Below are 22,757 nucleotides of genomic sequence, written 5' to 3'. Positions count from 1 at the left end.
GCCATTCAGTTGCTACTGGCAGTTAAATCCAGGTAACATACAGCCACCCACAGCCCTATTTATAAAGCAGAGTGCTGAAATTAGAACAAGGTAATGAATTGGCTGTGATCTTGATGCTACCTATTACTATCTATAAAGCAGGTGTGTGCCAAGTTGCAGCTGGGAGACTATAAATGGCCCACCATCTTCCCTTTTATGGCTCCTAATATTTTCCCAGAGTCGATGGGCTCACAAATTTAAACTACAGCTCATTGTAAGAGCTCTGGAGGAGGTAATGGATGGAGGTCAGTGTCCTGTTGCTACCTCCATAATGAATATTTTTCTGAGTCCATACATTCAGCGGAGCAGGATTGATATAGAGGAACTGGAGATAACAGAGGTTATTTTATGGAAGCTATCTCCATCACAGAAGATTGGAGAAGGATGTTTTTCTCCTCTTTCTAACAGGGTTTGTGTATTCAACGTGGACCCTTTTGTTCCAGGTACTCTTGAAATGTACACATATGGACAAGAACTTAAGGAAATCTAGGAATTGTGGTTTTGCTCCAAGCATAAAAATGAAGATCAGCTACAACCTATTCAAGGCTAAGGCATAGAAGTATGTGTGTAAGCAGAATAAAAAGCTTTTTCATAACAGGACATTTTTGCCCATATTAACCATCATAGTTCAGGCCTACAGACCATGGCCAGCTCTTGAAAAGACTGAGCCCACCTGGAAGGCTTCCCAGAATTGAGGGGGCTGATTCAGGGCAGGGATTGTTCTTCTTCCCTTTGCATGAAATGACCCAAAGCTCATTTTAAACTGCTTGAATTCAAGCTGAATTTTGTAAATCAGGTATTTTTGGTTTGCTTCTAAGGCAGTTCTCATGCATTATGGGATGCTCCATAAAAGAATAGGGGTAGTAGTCACATTCATTCCTGTTCAACCATGGCCATATCTTCCTTCGTCATATCACTTCCACTATGGACAAATTCATATTAGCTTTTTTATGTGTAAAGGTTTTCTCATTTACTTTAAAGTCCTGTCAAAGTCTGGCTGAAAAATTGACCGCACTGAAAGAGTAAAAGCCAATTCAGGCGTGAAACCTTTTCCTGGAATGAAATGGATCCTTGTTCGCTCTTAAGACTTGTACAAAAAGTTTGGTATTCATCAGAGGTGGGTTTCACATAATTTTACCACCAGTGCGCCATGCACTGAAACTGTGAAAGTGTGCACACTTGCTTCGTGAGCGCACATGCCTTCCACACATGTGCTTTGCTTGCACGCAGCTTGCACACATGCACGCAGTTTAGAAAATGTGGCTAAATAGGGCGGCATAGAGTCAGGGCCACTGCTGGTTTGCCTGAACCAGTCCAAACTGGCTGAATACCAACACTAGTGTTCATGCTTAGAGCATGATTTTCCATTAAAAGTTTGAGTCAACACTATGTAGGAAGAAATATGTAAGATGCACCAGGATGAGGTATCTAAAATGAAACTTCTTAAATGTCGTAGCAAATTAATGAATTGGTCCAGTCCTGGTACATGTTATTGCAAACAGATTATTAATTTGCTTAATCCTTCCAGCATATAAAATAAAATAAAAAGAACCATGCATGGTTTACTGTAGATAAGTCGTGTATCTATTTGTATCCTGCCTTTATTATTTTTACAATGAACTCAAGGTGGCGAACATATCAAATAAATCTTTGTTTCCTATTTTCCCCCACAACAACCACCCTGTGAGGTGAGTTGGGATGGAAGAGAATGACTGGCCCAAACTGACTTTCATGGCTAAGGCAGGACAAAAACTCATGAGTTCCCACTTTCTTGCCTTCACCACTAGACCAAACTGGCTCTTTAAACCATGATATGCTGAGATAAAGCAAATATGTTGTAGATGGATGGATGGTATATATCCATCTACCATCCATCCATCCATTATCTATCTATCTATCTATCTATCTATCTATCTATCTATCTATCTATCTATCTATCTATCTATCTATCTATCTATCTATCTATCATCTATCTATCTATCTATCTATCTATCTATCTATCTATCTAACTAACTATCTATCTATCTATCTATCTATCTATCTATCTATCTATCTATCAGCTATATATCCTATCCATCTATCCATCCATCCATCCATCCATCCATCTATCTGAATCTGTTATGTAGCATTATAGCATTTCACATTCTGGTTGTTGAGTAAAGGTGCAGGTTTTCCTTCGTCCAATTGATTAGTATAGCAGCCAGGATACAGCATCTTCCTTTACATATGGATGTCATGTAGATTCAATGAGTAGCATTAATTCCTTCAGCTTTTTCCCTGCTACAAATTCTTGCTTCTTTTCATTTTACGATCAGTTCACCCCAAATCACCAAAAAGCATTTCTATATTTCAAACTTAACTATTGTATTGCTCTCTGTGTGAATGACATCAACCATCACATCACTGGGAGGTAGATACCTTTAAATGTCTCTACTGCTGATTTTCATGAGTGGCTATAAATGTTGAAATGGATTATTTCATTAGCATGTAATATAGATGCCTTGCCTCTTTGACAACGTGAAAAGTACAGTGTAAACTCTATTTTATCATTTTCCTAAGCTGCTTTAACTGTGTCCACAATAACTTGGAAGAACAACAAGGATTACTGACGGTCTCCTAATCTCAAGTTAACAATTACTACTTTCTAAAACAAAACAAAAAAACCAATAATCTTTCAATGACAACACAAAGATTACTAGTTCTTAGGAAAGATCAGCAATATATAGTTTTAGTAAAGGATCCCATAATGCTCATGAAAGTTCAAAATTGCCATAAATGAAAGAGTCAGTGACACTATTGATGGAGATTGAAAGCAAGCTAACTATGGGAGATGTCTAGCAGATGTTAATAGATTTACTGGCCGAGGCTAGCAAAGGCCTATTGCTTTTTTTATATGCCCTATTTTATTGTTTCAGATTAAGAAAGCATTACTTCAAATGAGAATTAAATAAAAGTAGAGTAGCAGGCAACCTTGACATCAAACTATTTAAAGTAATTGCTTTGTCCATAAAAAAATTAAATTGTTGATTAATGCTACCTATCTTTCTTGGTTGGTGAATTATAATAATCACTTCATCATAAAATGTACAGGAACAAAGGCACAGAACAAAACATAGCTCTCCATTCCAATTATCCCCAGAAGAGTGATTATTTCACAAGTCACATCACTTCTATTCTCCTAGGTTTAGAAGCACAAGGATGCTTTTAAGGTTATAGGACTTCCCACTGTGTTAATGTTACCCAGGTCCTCATCACAAAGATGCTTTTCACCCTAAAAGCATGAGTGAATTAATGCTTTGGGTCTTGATACACAACATAAAGTGAAAAACCTCCGAATCCTCTCTTTGGGCAGATCATTTCCATATGAGCTTTGTTATACATGTTGTTTTTAATTTTCCAACCTATTTTTCTGCCAGTTGTAATTCAACTTGCTGAAATAGAATTTAATGCCAAAATTTGTTGAATAGGATGAAAATATTTCAACAAAATTCTCATGGATACTTAGAGTGTGGTGTTCTTAAATGGAGGTCAAGAAGCAGATATGAATATTCACTCTCAAATTGTTAAATCATCTCTATGGAACATTATCTTTCATTTAAATCCAAAGACAAACTCCTCCCATAGTAGTGGTAGCGTTTTCAGTTTGATTAATATGGGAAGGCAGGAAGGTTTCAGAAAGCAGTTTAGCAGAATTAATAGTAATAACTGACCATCCTCTCCAAAAATAAATATGCTCAAATCTATCACCCAGAGAAATGCAAAATAAAATCTCAGGTATGTATTCTGGCATAGGTTTAGTTAGTACTTAACTCCAATAAGGTGGCTCTGTGGTTAAGATGCTGAGCTTGTCGATCAGAAAGGTCGGCAGTTCGGTGGTTCGAATCCCTAGCACCACATAACGGAGTGAGCTCCTGTTACTTGTCCCAGCTTCTGCCAACTTAGCAGTTTGAAAGCATGTAAAAATGCAAGTAGAAAAATAGGGACCAGCCCTGCGTTCCATGCACCTTTGGCATTTAGTCATGCCAGCCACATGGTCATGGACAGCACTGGCTCTTCAGCTTTGAAATGGAGATTAGCACTGCCCCCTAGAGTCGGGAACAACTAGCACATATGTGCGAGGGATACCTTTACCTTTAACTCCAGTAAACAAAGTTGTTCTATTATCAAAATGTTCCTAAAGAGTTGAAAGTGAAATTAAGATTTTAGCCTCTTTTCTTCTAAATTACTTTTCCCTAGGTTTGCTTGTATTTTTTGAAGCTTCATTCTATTTTTTATACTCCTTAGCATTTTTCACCTAACACAGTCATGTGCTGTCCTATTTTCTATTTTAAAGCTCTGTCTTATCACCACTTCTAAATCCTACACCTTAACCTATACCTTAAATTACTCCTAACTTTTTATTTTAACTTACGTTTCTTTTCCTATCTTCTCCTGGCCCAGCCCTGCAACTCAAACCACGGAAACTTGTGCATCAAACTTTCATTGCCTTTTCCAGATTCCCTGGTTAGACTTGATTACCGCTGTTACATGTTCCTCAAAGTGCTCATCGGTATTTCCCATTGTTATTACTCTGCCCCACTCTGATGCTACTCTGGATCATAGGTCTCTGCTCCAATCTGTGATGGTTGCCTGAGTGATTACACTTCCTCCTTCTTCCTTGCTGTTTTCAACCTCCCACCCTCTCTGGTGCCTCCAGAACATCAATTAGATATCTCATGTCTTCATTCTATACTCCTTCCCTTCTTGCCCTCTTCTTTTTTCCTTCTAGTTTTCCAATGACAATATCCTTTTCTGCTCCAATCAGGTCTCTTTTTAAAGTTCTGAGATCTTTTGTGCTGGTCACTGGTGGGCCACAGTGTTGTGGCCCACCAGTGACCAGCAGAGATGGCGGCAGACTCAGACAGTGAGGAGGTTGGGGAGGAACATGGGTCAGTCCTGAAGTTTGGGGAAGATTCTGATGAGTACTCTGCATTGGAGGCAGAGATGAGCCAGGGCTGTTTGACAGATATCAGCTGCCTTTGGAGTCAGACATCAGTGAGGCAGATGAACAACTGGAGACTGTTCCCAGGGTGTGCATGTGCAGAGTTGCCAGACAAAGGGAACAGCTAAGGAACAAGGGTCAATGGGAGTAAAGCCACAGGTGAGTGGTGAATTTCCTCCCATAGGAGAGGAGCAAAAGGGGAGGGGAGTTTGCAGGAGACAATTGGTTCAATTCATTAGAGTGAAGATCTATTCCTGACGTCTTGCCAAGTATTGTCTGCTACAGTGGCGTTTGGAAGATATCAGCCTGGCAGCTCTCCAAGCCTAATAAAGCTCTGTAGTTGTGAAATCTCTTGAAAGACTGTTGGCTGGGACTTTGCTGGAGAAGAATTCACTTTAAACTAAATAAAAGAAGTTTTATCAGGGCAAGGAGTCGGCTTCATGCTTTTGGTAAGCCAAGGTCAGAACAGGCAGGTCCTTTAAAGGTGTCAATTGGAGGAAAGACACCTGCTTCTGCCACCATGCCTCTGTCTTGCCATGTTCCTTGAGAATAAGGTAAAAAATGAAAGCCTCTTTAGCAAGAGTAGAACATTTTTGAGAAATTCCTAGAAAGCCTTCAGCAGAGTATTAGTTTTGAAATGTGAGACATGCGCATTTCTGGGAGTAGAATTTTAAGAAAGACATTGGTAGGTTATTCTTAAAACTAAAATGTCCAACACATGAACCTTCCACAGAAGTTCCACCTCTTTCGAACATTACTAAAATATAATTATTTCCTGGAAAACTTTCATATCAAGCATGACTAAACTCAGGAAGAAAAATTCTCAATGAATGGTAATAGGTACATTGGCTTCCACTGTAAACCACTCTTCTGTATTATCTGGATCCAGACTCCGGGGAAGCCAATGCATATATATTAGTGCCTGCAAAGCTTTCTTACTTCCGGCGGTCCCATTGAACATGCAATTCTCATTGGCAAACTGACATGATTTGCATGTTGTTAGCAGAACTATTTTTAATCAAGGCGCTCACGTGTTGGGTCATAAGACTCAAACAGAGACACTGACAAAATAGAATTGTGACAAGAACATAAGAACAGCTTTGAGCTTTAAACCAAGACCATTTCGGTCCAAGGTTTTGTTTCTTACAATGGTCAACTAAGTGCTCACAAACAGGACATGGAGAAATATCACCTCTTCCGCCTACAATTCCTCTGGAATTGTATTTAGAGTCTGTCAGTGGCAAACATGAGGGAAATGTGTGTGTGTGTGTGTGTGTGTGTGTGTGAGAGAGAGAGAGAGAGAGAGAGAGAGAGAGAGAGAGAGAGAGAGAGAGAGAGAGAAAGAAAGAAAGAAAGTTGGAGAGAGATAAGAAAGAAGGAAGGAAGGAAGAGAAAGACAGAAAATAAGTGGGTGAGAGAGACACAAGAAGTAAGGAAGGAAAGAAGGAAGGAAGGAAGGAAGGAAGGAAGGAAGGAAGGAAGGAAGGAAGGAAGAAAGAAAGAAAGAAAGAAAGAAAGAAAGAAAGAAAGAAAGAAAGAGAACTTATGATTACAATTGAGCCCAAAATTTTGGTTGCCAAACAAGAGCATTGTTAAATGAGTTTCACCACATATTCCAACTTGGCCACGCCTACCTGGTCACATGACCACCAAGCCACTCCCACCCAGTCACATGACCGCCGAGCCACTCCCACAAAACAGGCCACACATACAGAATAAGTTCTAAAAAATATTTGAAACCCACCACTGATATATAGGAACCATTATTTAGGCAGAAGGAGCTGAAACAATTTTTAAATTCAGAATAAGATAACATTCAGAAGCATATAAGATGGATACTTACCTAAATCGCTGAATTAGAAAGAGGATTTATACACTCAGACTTACAAGAAGTTATTATAGGTAGTACTCAACTTACTATCTGTTACTTAGCAATCATTCAAAGTTATGATGGGTACCCCACCCCAAAAGGTATTTATTTACAACCCATTTCCAAAGTTCCTACAGCCATAAAACGATCTCCTCTGGATATCAAAATTATATCAAAGCCACTTCGCAGTTTATAGTGTTACATCAGGATCTTACTTTTTAAATAAAAATAGAGCTGCTTGCATTTTGAAAAAGGTTTATTGACTTGATCACCTATATTCAATGATTCTGTTGTGCCCTAAAAATGCATTAAATATTGATTTGTTATCTATAAAGATAACAAATCAATATAATTGCCATGGGTCTTTTAATGACCCATGGCAATTATATGCACACAGATAATAATTTATATTATCTGTGTGCATATAATTACCATGGGTCATTAAAATAGATTATTAAAAAATAAAAACAAAATGCTTTTAAAAAAATCAAAGGTAGCATCATTTACAGGTAAATTTAATCTAATAAACACTTAGAATTTTCATATAACTTGAATTCCAGAATGCTGGTAGTGCTATACTCCAATTATCATCAGTAAGATATTTCTCCAAAGAAAAGCAAAGAGCATAAATGCATCTATTCCAAAACACTGAACATCCTTAATTCTACTCTAAAGCACTGAACATCACAAATTCTGCTGCTTGGGAAGTTTCTTTTCCAGAAGATACAATTTCTTTCATGACACAATTTTATGGCTGGGATATATTTCTTAGAAATAACTGATCCTGGTGCAATGTGGCTTAATATGAGGGAGGGTTTTCTTTTTAATGTGCTTGTCTTTAAAACAATTAAAAATCCTTTGCATAAATAAAACCTATTGAAGTCCCTACGAACTTTGAACAGTGTTTCTCGGCCACCAGAACAGAAAAGCAGGAGTGAAGTTGGAGGAAATGTCAATATTTCATCTTTGAGTGAGAACCACAGCAATAAACAACAAGAAAAAAGGCTGACAGTTTGCAGGAACAAATAGAAGAAAAAGCGCCTACCAGAGCTTTGTGGTAACATTTTCAGATGTTATTATGGAACTCATTCACCAGGAGCATTTTTGTATTATATGGCTCACAGATTTAACATCACAGCTCACTGTTCATTTGTCGGCTTTTAAGAATCTGATGGAATCTGGCTCCTAGAAGCAATTCCACGTTTACTGTGCAATGATATGCAATGCAGCCTCTCTCAATAATGCATTTTCATAACTATCCAGTGTCCCTTGGGAAGGAGGGCTGGAGAAAATCCATTCCATTTAATAGAACTCTAAGTACTAAAAACTACAGTCCAGGAATACTCCAAGACTTTTGAGTACTTAACATTTTAAAAACATACATTTCTTTTGCAGAAGAAATAAATCCTACACAGACGCGATTGCATCCAACTATCTGTGAAGTCATCTCTATCAAAGTAGAAGTGAAGAATTCATCTTCCAGTTCATCTTTCCTGATGACTGAATGCCTTTGGTAGGGTTTTTTATTACGGGAAGATGGTGGGAGATGATCAATCCTCTGTTCCACTAAGATTTCTGCTTGGAACCTCTCTATTTTAGGATTTACATTGAATGGTATCTGATACTATGCAATGCCTCCACCCAGCAAGAGTTATGGGATCAATTGCCCTTAATTCATTCATTCAGAGATTCATTGAAAAATAGAAGTCTATCAAAAAGTTGCTGAGACCCTAGAACAAGGATGGTGAAGAACACGTGCCAGAGGTGGCATGCAGCGCCCTCTCTGATGGCACCCATGCCGTTGCCCCACTTCAGCTCTGTTGTGCATGTGTTTGTGCCTCCCACCAGCCAGCTGAACTTCGGGTTTCTGCTGACATTCGTGTGGGTGGCAAAATATGTATGGGGGAATGCACACATGTGCAGAGAATGGGGCGCATGCATGGGGACCCATTTGCATTGCATTTGGGGTGTTTGGGTGCACACACACACACACATTTGTGCATGCACATGCATGCTTTGGGCACTCAGTCTGGAAAAAAATTAGCTATCACTGCCCTAGAAAGTTTGCAAAGATCTGGAGACTAAACTGTATGATGAACAGTTGAAGCAAGTAGGTAACCCTAGCCCAGATTCCATCTTGGTCCAATATCAGGACAAGAGTCAAGGCAGTTGGAGATAGGCTGGGAACAGAGGTTGACCAGGGTGTCTTTTGTGACTTGCCACGTTCTTAGTGTACCACATCACTTGCAGAGACTGTCTTCATGACCATTGTCCTATTCTAGTAGGTTTCATCTGCTCAAGCCACTGGAATCTGTCTTCACATGCTCGGGATTGACAAGTCCTATCTCACTGAAAGCAGTGGTGGGTTACAGCCGGTATGCTCCGATACAAACGTATTGGTACCTGCTGGGAGCACCAGGTACCATTCCGGTACGGTGCTTCGGGGGGCTCGCCCGCCCTCCTTCCTTATCTGTATTTGACTCAACCGGGCCATTTGCACATGCAGTATACAGCGCCTGTGTAATGCTCCACCGAGCAGCTGGAGCATCGCAGGGCAGTACTGCACATGCGTGCACAGCACGCATGCATGTGGTGGATGTCCAGCCCCATCGCAGCGTACCGGTTGTGACGGGATCCGGAACCCACCACTGACTGAAAGTTAATTTATTTATTTATTTATTTATTTATTTATTTATTTATTAAATCAATTTATAGGCCGCCCAATCCCGGAGGACTGCGGGCGGCTTACATCGAAGAAAGAATAATAATAAAAAAATGACAATAAAAACATGTTAAAAACAACACACATACATTCGTTATGATCGGGGCTAGACCTCAACAATGAGGTCAACAGCCCCAGGCCTGCCAGAATAGCCAGGTTTTCACAGCTTTTCGGAAGGCCATGAGAGTGGGCAAGGTCCAGATTTCTGGGGGTAGCTTGTTCCAAAGGGTCGGAGCAGCCACAGAGAAGGCTCTCCTCCGGGGAGCCACCAGCCGGAATTGTCTGGCTGATGGCATCTGAAGGAGGCCCACCCTGTGGGATCTCACTGGCCATTGGGAGGATGACTCAACGGCTACTCTTAACCTGGTTCGGCCAACTGGTCAAAGCTGTTGCCCGGGGTGTGGCTGCTGCACATGCTACAGCTACTATGAGCCACAGGTGAGATGTTTTTACAAGTTTACAATAAAAGCATGGGGCTTCTTCCTTTTTAACCAAACTAAATTGATAGTTCTGCCATTTCTGTAATCCAAAAGACAAGAAAAAGTTAAACAATACGGCATTATTATTTTTTTACTTTTTTAAAATGATTTTGGAGGGGCAAAGCATCAAGGAAATCAACCAATTAGGAACCATGATAAACACATTCTGGATAGCGATCGAAGGAGAAGGGTGGGTTTTGAATCTGGAAAGTTATTTCTTAAGCCAGTTTTAGTTCCAGCTGGTTTATGCATGGGAGACAGGTTTATGGCAGCAACTTAAAAAAATCCCGGAGACTGGTAAACCAATCTAAATCTTAAATTTTGAACCCAATCTCTTTCTAGGGCAGCTCTTCCTGTAACTTTTTACATTAATCCAACCTTGAGGTTAAAATGCTGCTATATATACTCTCATCCCATTTTTTTTGTTATACGTTACCTCAATAGGCTGAGATTTTAAATGATTTTCACATTTCCCAATGGAAAGCACATGCTTCTTGCAAGTTGCACTGTCTGCCACCTCGTTTCACTTAACTCATTAAAACTTGGAAGAGACTCTGCTTCAGTCTAATTTCTGAACCACCTCCTCCTCTTAGTTGTTGTTATCTCTTCTATGTAAGATGTTCTGCTGTTTCTTTAATAATCCTATTTTCCCCCACCACTGCTGATAGGCTCCTGGTGAAACAGGAATCAACTGCAGAGAGAGACAGCTTTGAAAAATGATACGGGTTATATTTTATTCCTTATTTTTCTCTACAGCATTTTAAAGCTAATCAAAGGCAAGAAGAAGAAACAAGGGTGTAGGTTCCTTTTAACCCAAAGGAGAAGGAATTTAGAAGAGATGTTTCCCTAAAAACCATTTTCAATGAGCAAAAAAAATAGGCTGACGATTACCGTATTTTTCAGAGTATAAGACTCACCTTTTTCCCTCAAAAAAAGAGGCTGAAAATCTGGGTTTGTCTTATACACAGAATACAGCATTTTTTGCCACCCGAAACCCCGGCTCTTTCACCAAAATGGCGGTGCAGAGGCTTTCAGAGAGCTCTTGGGGGTTGGGGAGGGCAGAAATGAGTAAAAAAAATGAGCCATTTTTGCTCAATTCCCCCCCCCCAGCCCCAGGAGCACTCTATAAGCTTCCTAAAGGCTATCCATGCCCTTTTTTGACAAAAATGGTCCTATTTTTGTGAAAAACGGGCCATTTTTTGCTCGTTTTGCCCCACCTTCGAGGCACTCTACAAGCCTCATGCCCTTTTTTTGAAAAAGAACAGGCCCGTTTTTGAGAAAAAAGGGCCATTTTGGGGAGGCTTGCAGAGTGCTTTTTTTTTTAATTTGCCTGTTCAAAACCTTGGTGCATCTTATACTCTGAAAAATATGGTATATATTGCAACATGCAACAATCTCACTTGGGTTTCTAAGTTTCTTCTTCCTATGTGTGTTAATAGCAATCACAAAAAGCAATGGGGTCAGGTCCCGAAAGAGACAATGTCATTCCTGAAAGTTTATATCACTATTTAGCACATCCGTCCCAATAACGGATCCAAGCAATCACATTGATTTGGTACACTAGACATAAATGCTGGAATAAACACATTTTTTAAAAAAGAATGGAAAAGAGAAGACAATAACTGATAACTCTCACAAGTGCTCTGCACCTGTGTTTCATTTCTGATGTACTTATAGCCAAGCCTGCAGAATTTGCCCTCATTTCTCCTGCCCATCCATACATTTTTAAAATTATTATAATATACTTTATTCATTAAACATGAAACTCAGTCATCTGAACATTCAAAAATGCATCACAAATACCGTTGACTGGTGCTTATGGTTGATATAGGTTGCTGCCAACATCCTAGGTATCAACCAAGTACCTTCTTAAAATATATGATGTTCCAAGTAGCACCGTTTTTTGCAGTTCCACTGGTGTTATTGCAGAAAGCTGCAATTTGTTGATGCATCGTATAAAATTCTTGGACATGGTACCACGATGACAATGGAGTCACTGTTACATGTTTCATCCATAATCCAATAGTTTCGATGGCCAGGTCACAGTATTTCATGATTTTTTCCCCAGTTCTTTTTCTTCAACTCTGGCAAACCCTTGGTACCACGATGTCAATAAATTGTACATTTCAGCCCTCTACAACCGTGATATCTGGCATGTTGTGTTCCAAATGACGATCCATCTGTATTCGAAAGTTCCACAAGATATTCTCCTTCTCATTTTCGGCAACTTTTTCCACTTTGTAGTCCCATGACTTTTTGGATACAGGTTAAGTTGTATTATTTTTACATAATTAATCCACTGGTGATTATGTAAAAAATACGATTATTATTATGTGGTTAATCTTTGGTGAGGTTCACAGCCTTTGGGGCTAGTTGGTAGCTCAACAGTTCGAGTCCTAACCAAGGACCTAGGAACTGTTAAGGTAACATCGGAGGATATAAGCTGTTCCAAGTTGGGTGGTTTCTTGTAGAATCAGAATGTGCAAGTCAGGTAAATTTAGAATTTTCAAATAGTGAGGTAGCCCTTTAGGTATTGCTCCATGGGGTCCAATTACAATTGGGACAACACATGATTTCTTTTTCCAAGTCACTCAACCTCAATTTACAAGTCCCAGTATTTGTGATTTTTTTCTTACTGTTTATCTTCAATTCGTGCATCTCCAGGTATTGCAATGTCAATAAACCATACTTTTTTCTTTTCAACTATTGTTATGTCAGGTGTGTTGTGGGCCAAGTGCCTGTCAGTCTGGATTCTGAAGTTCCACAAGATCTTGACTTTCTCATTCTCTAAAACCCTCTCAACCTGATGGTCCCAGTGGTTTTTACTGTACTCAAATCCAAACTGTTGGCACAATTTCCAGTGAATAATCTTAGCAACGCGTTCATGGCATTGTAGGTAGTCAGTTTGTGAATTTTTGCTGCCCCCATTGATCAAGTGGTCGACTGTCTCATCTTTCTCATTACAGAGGCAACATTTGCTGTTGGTGGTAACATGTTGAATTTTTGCCTTCATGCAGTTTGTGGCTAAGGCTTGTTCTTGAGGTGCCAAAATAAAGCCTTCTGTTTCTTTTTTCAGTGCTTCTGATCTTAACCAGTTCCAAGTTAGCTTTTGGTCAGCTTTGCCTTCAATACTTTTCAAGTATTGGCTATGCATAGCTTTGCTTTTCCAATTTTCAGCTCGCTTCTCAATTACTTCTTTCTTATATTCAGCTTTTGACTTAGTTGTCTTCAAAAGGCTTCCTTTATTTATTCCTTAATCATTGGTTCTTCACTTTTCTGGATGTAATCATTCAAGCTGTGTCTTTCTTCTTCCACAGTCTGCTTTACTTGTAGTAGTCCTCGACCACCCTCTTCTCTTGGTAGATATAATCAGTCAACATCACTTTTAGGATGTGAAGCATGATTCATTGTCATAAGCTTCCTTGTTTTTCTGTCCAAATTGTCCAACTCCATCTGGGTCCAGTCAATTATTTCTGTAGACTATCGAATTACAGGTATAGCCCAGGTATTTACAGCCTTTATGATGTTTCCTCCACTCAATTTGGACTTTAATATCTTGCGAATTCGTCGAATGTACTTGGCTGAAGTTAATTCCTTGACTTTATTATGCATTAAGTTAGAAGCCTCTAAAATCCCCAAGTACTTGTAGCTTTTTTCTGGTTTTACTGCCTTTATCATTTCTTCATTCTCAAGTTGTATTCCATCATCTTCTATGACCTTGCCTGCTTTGGTTGCCATTGTTGCACATTTGTCAATTCCAAACTGCATACCAATGTCTTGGCTAAATTCTTTTGTGCTTTCAATTAATAAATTCAGTTCAGCTTTTGTTTTACCAAACAGCTTCAAATCATCCATGTACACCAAGTGCGAAATTTTCAGTCCTTTCTTTGCAAGTTCGTATCCACAGTTTACCTTCTTCAAAATGGTTGTCAGTTGAGAGTATAAAAAGTAGGGGTGAAAGGGAATCACCCTAGAAAAAGCCTTGTTTAATTTCAACTTCACCCACTTCTTCTTCATTAGCCATAAACTTCGTTTTCCAGAGGTTCATTGAAGTTTCCATGATTTTTTGTATTATTATTATTATTATTATTATTATTATTGATGATGATGATGATCTTTGAAGCAAAATGTGTTTTTGTGACAATTTTACAGTGAGCTGGAAAAAATATGATTTCTGCATTAAATAAAACAGACCTTTTTTAGATTTTCATGCTGTTTATCTGAAAAGTTATCATGTTGAAGTAAGCCAGCTTTGTGACATGGCAAACAGCTATGTAATCCAGATGTCACTTTTGCTACATCTTAAGCTTAATGCTCCTCCTAGAAATTCTTATGAAATGTAACTATTGAACTGTTCATCACTGAACAATTCCACTATGTACTCTTTTAGATGGTCTGGGTATGTCACTGTACGTTGTAAGACAAGATATCTAGCAAAGGTTCACTCTAACTCTAGGATTATGTGAAGTTCATAAGGCAAGAGTTCTTAGTTTTTGTTTCTTCACTTCTAATACATATTCAGTTTTACAAACATTTGTCTGTAGAGTGAAGATATCCCCCAGAATTCCCCTCAAAATCAGGCTAAACGTCATTTGTTATTTACATATGTTTTCACTTGATAGAATAGTTTTAAAAGTCCCCACATTTCATTTCATTTCATTTCATTCCAGCAATAAACAATAAACAGAGTCACATCTATCTCCTGGGTTTGGCTGAAAAATGCCTCTACTACAAATTTTGGGGCCTTTTAAAAAAAACTGATATGTTTTCAATGTTGAAGGGTTAAAAGAGGACACCCTAGAATCATCTGGAAATCATTAACGTTACAAAGCTCAGAGAAGATAAAAGTTTCCATTTTCTAAAATGTAAATCAAAAACATATTCATTAGTATTGCAAAATAAACATGCAAATCTTTGCCACTTCAAGAGCCTGGCTAAATATGTACAAGGGCAAAACCCAGAAATACATCTGGTCCTCGGTTAAGAAACTTGCTTTTTCGGTTTTATCTAAAGAGCTTGTCTGTCTTCCACGGTTGATTTCTTGGAATATAGCAGTTCATAATAAGCATTTGAACGACATGATGGAATAAACAACGATAAAGTCTGTGTCCTGGTATATGTATATGCTTGCTTTTTTTTCCCTTTCCTTTTTAACTTTCACAGTGAGATTATTCTTCCGTACGCCTTCCTACACTCCAAATGTTTATGAAACATCTCATCTGGCATTTCTGATGGTCTCCAGAGGATAAGATATATGGTTTGTATATAATTGCTACACACCTTTTTAATCTTGCATTAGCCCAAGGTTCGACTTGTGAGCAGACTATTGGGCAAAGACATTTGTGCCCAAATTTGGATACGATATTGGGCATGTGGAATGTCTTACATCATAACAATGACAATAAGAGGAAAGGTTGGCAGCACTTGACTCATTCCCTTTTCAGTGATTTACTTACTGTCTGGCAATCAGCTCCGAGTATGATGTTGGCTTCTCATAAACAGTTCCAACACTGAGGACTTTGGTGTCAAGATAACAGGAATCTCATCCATCAGGGCAGAATAACAATCCCCGCCAGCGAGAAAGCAAAGCCGCGTTGGCTATTCCGGCAGTGTCGTAGAATCATAGGTTTGGTAGGAACCTTGGAGGTCTTCTGAACAAGGCATGCGACCTTATACCATTCAAATTAAATAGTTGTCCAACCTACTTTTGAAAACCTTTGGTGATGGAGCATCCACAACTCCAAGAGGCAAGCTATTCCATTGATTAATTGTTCTCACTGTCAGAAAATTCCTCCTTAGGTTGGATCGCTCTTCAACCAGCTTCCACCCATTACTTCTTGGCCTGCCCTCTGGCGCCTTGGAAAATAAATCAATTCCCTCTTCTTTGTGACTATCCCTCAAGTACTGGAAATCAGTTATCATGTCCTCCTCTGAACCTTCTCTTTGAAAGGCTAGACATGCCTAGATACTTCAACTGTTCATCATATGAGTTAACTTCCAGACCCTTTATCATCTTTGTTGTTCAAATGTTTCTCTACATCTGAATGTCCGATCAGATTTAGATCATAGGGCACTACTTGTTAAAGCCAAAGACCACACTGAACTTTGGACCATCTAGTTCAGGAAAGCATGCCAAGAAATGAGCAAATCTAAGATAAAGTTGTGAACATGGACAGGGCAGGAGCGATGGATCTCTTTGTCTAATTTTAATATAAGCTTTATTAGAATGAAATGGCATCAATGCAGTTACTTATAATTTCTTCTTTTTGTAGCTAATCATTTTATCTTGACTCAGTAGCAATTTGAGCAGATGTCCAGAGCTATGCCTGCAATCTAGAATCCACTCCAGCCTGGCCTTTTCGCAAATACAAGAGAACTTGGCTTGTTTCTAGTTTTTGAAATAATAATAATAATAAGAAAAACAACAATAAATCAAGATACAATTTGAACTAAATGCAAAGGACTAAATTTGAGGGACACTTCATTTGAGTGAATTACCCAAGCCAAATGAACCTCCAGGCTCACCTTCTGTTTGGCTTCCTGTTTCTGTAAGAAACTAATGCTAAAATGAATGGTGACTAAAAAAAAAATGGAGAAAAAAAATCCTAACTGATGAGATGGTTGACATTAGAATTAGCTGGGAAGAAACATCCTCTGGGACAGCTAAGGTTCCATAACTTTTACAAAATAATGGAGTCTTACATGTTTTTCCAAAGTTGAGATTGTATTAGCCTAGGTGGCGAGTGGTTAGAGTGCAGTACTGCAGGCCACTTCAGCTGACTGCTATCTGCAGTTCGGCGGTTCTAATCTCACCGGCTCAAGGTTGACTCAGCCTTCCATCCTTCCGAAGTGGGTGAAATGAGGACCCAGACTGTGGGGGCGATATGCTAACTCTGTAAACCGCTTAGAGAGGGCTGAAAGCCCTATGAAGCGGTATATAAGTCTAACTGCTATTGCTATATACAGACTTTTGACTTCAACTGGAACAGTTTGCAACCTAACATGTTTTACATATAGAAGTTGAATCCAAAAAAGGTAAGTCTAATAATTTATTAATAGTGGATTGTGTGCAATATACAGTGCCATTAACGCTAACTACATTTGAAGTATTGGCTAGTTTGTTTGTTGATCAGAAAGGTCGGCAGTTTGCCGGTTCGAATCCCTAGCACCACGTAACAGAGTGAGCTCCCATTACTTGTCCCAGCTTCTGCCAACCTAGCAGTTCGAAAGCATGTAAAAATGCAAGTAGAAAAATAGGAACCACCTTTGGTGGGAAGGTAACAGCGTTCTGTGTGCCTTTGACGTTTAGTCATGCTGGCCACATGATCATCTTGGGACAGCACTGGCTCTTTGGTTTTGAATGGAGATGAGCACCGCCCCCTAGAGTCAGGAATGACTAGCAAAATCATAAATCTTTATCTTTACCTTATGTCTGATCCCCCCCCCCAAAAAAAGGACTTCAGGAGCTGGAAACAGCAACATAAGGATGGTCTTTTTATTCATTGCTGTTAGATGAAAATGGTTAATGGCAACTAATCTTGGCCAACTATATCAGGAGCTGAGGACAATTCAAATCTTGACTTTAAAAGTGTATTCTTCCACCAAAGCTCCTTCTGTTCAAAGGGACAAAAATAAAACAGATTTCTAATCAGTACAAAGGATTTAGATGATCTTCCAACCATAGAGTTGATGTTTTCTTTTATATCTAAGGATTCCAAAGCCTGCGCTCTTACACTCCATAATACCTCAGCAACCTTAGTTAGACCAAATCTCATATCTGACAACTTCTGGAAAATGTGGTATTCCAGATTATCTATTTATCTGCCCCCATCAGGCATTATCAATAGCAGAGCAAGACAGTGGAGACAAACAGCAGATGCCAGGAACCGAGAAGTAATAATATTGATGGTTATTGCATTTGGACTGATGATAAGACACAAGCGTTTGTCAGATTTGTTTCTTCGGATACCAGAATAATTTATCTAGCCTCAGAAATGATACACCTCAACTATGATGTCATTTCTTTTTCCTCCACTGCAAGTATCAATGTGTCTCAAATCTATTTGACTCGCAATGTTTCTCTGAGTCTGAGATCTGGTGTACATGGGGAGAGGAAGTGCTCTGTCTTTGAATTGCAAATCCTGCTCCTCTAGGAATATGCATATTGCTACATAGGCAGAAGGTTCTTAGTAAGTATCCCCCTCTAGTTTCCCTTGGTCATGCCTCACGTGGACTGTGTTCATCCCAGTTTACTCATCCCAGTTTTTAAAAAAAACATTGATAAACTGGAGCAAGGGATGTGGTGGCTCAGTGGCTGCTGAGCTTGTCAATCAGAAATGCCGTCAGTTCAGCAGTTCGAATCCCTAGTGCCATGTAATGGAGTGGACCCCCATTATTTGTCTTCAGAAAGCACTGGCTCTTCGGCTTTGAAATGGAGATGAGTACCACCCCCTAGAGTCGGGAACGACTAGCACATATGTACAAGGGGAACATTTACCAGTGGTGGGTTCCTACCGGTTCAGACCGGTTCGGGCAAACCAATAATGGTTTGGTGGCCTGGGTCACTGGAACCAGCCACTCCCCTGAACCAGTTCTCTAAGTGGTGCCATAGGTGCTGCCATCTTGTTTTTAGCTTTTGCACATGGGCAGAACAATTTTTATTGTACTGTGCATGTGCGCGCAGCACACCCATGATCGAACCGGCAGTAATGCCTGCCAGAACCCACCCCTGACCTTTACTTTTACTCTTTAAACTGGTGCAAGTTAAAAGAAGGTCTACCAAGATCATGAAAGAATTCAAAATCAAGTCCTAGGGATGCTTAGCTTATAGAAGAGGAGGTTATGAGAGAAATGATAGCTATCTTTAGAAATCTAAAAGATGGTCACATTTTGGAGGGTTCAGACTTATTCTCACTTTCTCCAGAGAGTAAGACTAGATAGAATCAGTGAGATGAAATTTCAAGGATGTAGGTACGAGGAAGTACTTCCTGACCAAAAGAGCTATTAGTCAGAGGAATAGTAGAAACCACAGAGCAGTTTCTTTCCTTTCAGGGAGGTTTTCAAACAAATCCAGTATTCAAACCTACCAGGGCTGGTGTAGTGAATCTTCCAGTGTGCCGGGTATTGGACTTAATGACCTCATAGGTTACTTCCAATTCTACATTTCCATAATTTCTACTGGAAATAACAAAGAGATTTAGGCAGAAAATAAGATCCAGTTTTCCTCAACCTGATAGATGCCAATAAGATCTTAGTATGAGAGAACATAATGTTAATTAGAAATTTTGAGGGTGAATCAGGTTGGAAAAAGCTATTTTTTGTAAACCTACGAGAAATTTGGAGTTACAAATATCTGTGTAAACCCGGGTGGTCTTACAACTTCTCTGAAAACAGCTCCTGGTATTGATGTGCCCCACTAAAAAGAGAAAACTGTGGAATAGAATCATTCAATGTCTATGTTTGCACGGACGTGTGAGTACATATGTGTATATGTGTGTACCCACACACCCAAACAACATCTGAGCCATGGCTTATGACAAAAAGCCCACAGAAGACCATATGTGCACACAGTTTTAATTTAATATAATTTAATCAAGTTAAATATATATTTTTAGAAACAGACTGCCCAATCATTTGGGGACTTTTGACATTTCTCCTTCAAATTCCTTGGCAACACCATACCATCACAATTTACTTCATAAATCCTCATAATCTTTCCCAGGGACGAAATATCTAAGCCTCATGGAATACTGAATATGATAGTTTCAAGTATGACAGCCAATAACCCTTTTTGCCACAGAAAAGGAGGCGAGACAGCTCACATCTTTGGGGGGGGAAATTAAAAGGTGAGGGAAATTTAATAGAAATGTGAACTATATCCCTTTTGTTCTTCTTCGTGAAGATAACGTCAACACTTGGAATTGGACCTAGAAATCTACTAACACCCCATGAAATAATCTCAGCAGAAATAGTTAGATGGTACAGCACATTTCAGTAATCTGAGGACAAGATGATAAAGGCGTGAGTCACCGTCATAAGAGCTTTCTGTCGAAAGCATGCCACAGCTGGTGAAACCACCAAAGCTGGGCAAAGGCTTCCCCAACCACAGTTTCCATCTGCTGCTCAAGCAGAAGCAGCAGCTTCAAGAGAACTTCTAGCAGGAACGACTAGCACATATCTAGCAGGGATGGGCTTCAAAAATTTCAGCAATGGGTTCTCTGCGTGAGTGGGCATAACTATGGTGGGCGTGGCCTAGTCGATCTCCTGCACCATGGCCGTTTTTGCCTTCCCCAGGCCCCAGAGGCTTTCCTTGAGCCTCTAGGAGAGTGAAAACTTCCTCCCCCGGGCTCCGGAGGCCCTCCAGAGGCTTCCAGAAACTTCAAGGAGGCTCATTTTCCCCCCTCCCCGAGCCTCCTCATGGGCCCTGAACTTACATCACATCCAAAATGGGCTGTGTGGAGACTCCTGGGAGGGATGAGGTGGGAGGGGCAGGATTGGGTGGGCAGGGCCAACCAGGTATTGGATTTGGAGGTTCTCCAAACCAGCCATAACATTAGCTATGGGTTCTCCCGAACCCGTAGCAGCCCACCCCTTCTTCTAGGTCTTCAGCCTGCTCCTTCAGGGAAACTGCAGTACTTTTCAGTACCTATTGTTGGGCTGCACTGAAATATGCTACCTGTCTAGTCAAAAAACACAATGGGTATTATATGGGGCTGAGATGTGGGGGGTGGAATGAGAAGGTCATTATTCAAACTGAAAGTACTGCAGAACAGTTTTTAAGGAAGATTATAGCCTCCCATACGGCACTCTTTGCTGATCAGGATAGCAGTGGGGTTATCTCAAGTTCTGTGAGAATTCAGCTTCCATTCCTAGGGAAATTTAAGAACTAAGAAATCCCTCAAGATCATCACTGTTTTTTCTATTATATGAGTGGACATAATTGGAGCAAATTCTATTCTCCTATCCTACTATTATATTCCTTCCTCCACTGGAGAACTTAGCTTTTGCATTGGATTCCTAAAGAGATGTCAGTGTGGTCTATTCTTCTAAGTTATTGTCATGGTATGTCCGATATAAGAAACATTGACGTCTCTCCCAATATCTAGACAAGATCGCTAATTCTTTGTGAAGGAAATTTTTACATCTTTCTACTTCAGCTCACATCTGCTGCATACTTTGCAAATTGCCCAGTGCAATAATGCCTCTAAAGATAAAGGTAAAGTTCCCTGTCGCACATATGTGCTGGTCATTCCTGACTCTAGGGGGCGGTGCTCAAAGCCAAAGAGCCAGTGCTTTCCGAAGATGCATCTGTGGTCATGTGGCCAACATGACTAAACACCAAAGGTGCACAGAATGCTGTTACCTTCCCACCAAAGGAGGTTCCTATTTTTCTACTTGCATTTTTTCATGCTTTCGAACTGCTAGGTTGGCAGAAGTTTTCCCAGTGATTTCATGGATTGAGAGACTGCACAATCCTGAGATAGATGGGAGAATTTAGAAGAGCAAGCAACATTTTGGGACTGAGTTAAATGCATAATCATCTTAGAGTCATTGCATTCCCATAAGCACTTCAAGTCCAACCCCTCCGGAATTCCATTGGCTCTTATCTGGTCCCAATTTAGTATTGCATTTCAGTTGACCAGACTATTACGTATAATTTACCTGAATAAATTTATGCTGCACTCTAACTAGTGGTCCTGATTCTTTGTGTCTGATAGGGAAGGGAAAAGAGATTCAGAGTAAACGTACCCTAAAATCTTTTAGGATACATCAATTAGGTAAGGAAGTTATAGTTTTAGTTTGAAAAGATTCCATTAGATGTAAGCAATAAAGAATTGAACTTTATTGGATCTCACTGTCTCATCTCTGGACTTGGGTCTGATACTCATTTTGTCACTCCTTCTAGCCTTTTAATCATAATTCTGCCACTTTTCCAAGCCCAGTTAATAAATTTAAAGTTTTGCATTGATACTTGCTATTATTTTCCTTTAGATAGAGGAACAATATTATTCCAATCTTTAGGGACTTCACAAACATATTAAACAAATCACATGACCATTTCATAAGCCAATCACATCCATGTTTTAACATTTCTCCAATTACATCATCTATACTTGCATCCTGTTTATTTTCAATATTCTTACCAATTTCTTTTACTTCTTTTATTTTCTTGCTTGTCCATTTATTCCCAAAACCCATCTTTGGCACCATGAAAAAATATTTGCCTTATATTCAGAAGCTTGTATTATATCAGACTTTCATCATAAACAATCAAATCAATCATATTTTTATATTAATAGTCATTCCTTTTCCATGTGCATATATGATTAGACTTATGTTTAACCCAGATATCTGGGGAAAAAATAGACTTTTCTAAACATATATTCACCGGATAGTCACTATGATTCTGAAAATGAATTACTTTTCAGTTCCAATGCATTCATTCATGTCATCTAGAAGAATGATTTTTCTCTAGATTAAATTAATACGGAATGTAGCATACTTTTTCACAAATCTTGCTTATTTCTGTCCAATGGAAAGTAACATGTACTGTATCTACTCTGTTTTCCCCAAAATAAGTCATCCCCAGATAATAAGCCCAATTGGGCTTTTGAGCGCCTGCACTAAAATAATCCTTCCCCCCAAAATAAGCCCTCCCCAAAAATA

Source organism: Thamnophis sirtalis, unplaced genomic scaffold, assembly GCF_051295495.1.
Source record: "Thamnophis sirtalis isolate CommonGarterSnake01/CBP01778 unplaced genomic scaffold, rThaSir2_p1.2 scaffold_2, whole genome shotgun sequence".
In the NCBI taxonomy this organism is placed as follows: domain Eukaryota; kingdom Metazoa; phylum Chordata; class Lepidosauria; order Squamata; family Natricidae; genus Thamnophis; species Thamnophis sirtalis.
The sequence above is the reverse complement of the archived record's forward strand: the minus strand, read 5'-3'. Positions refer to the sequence as shown.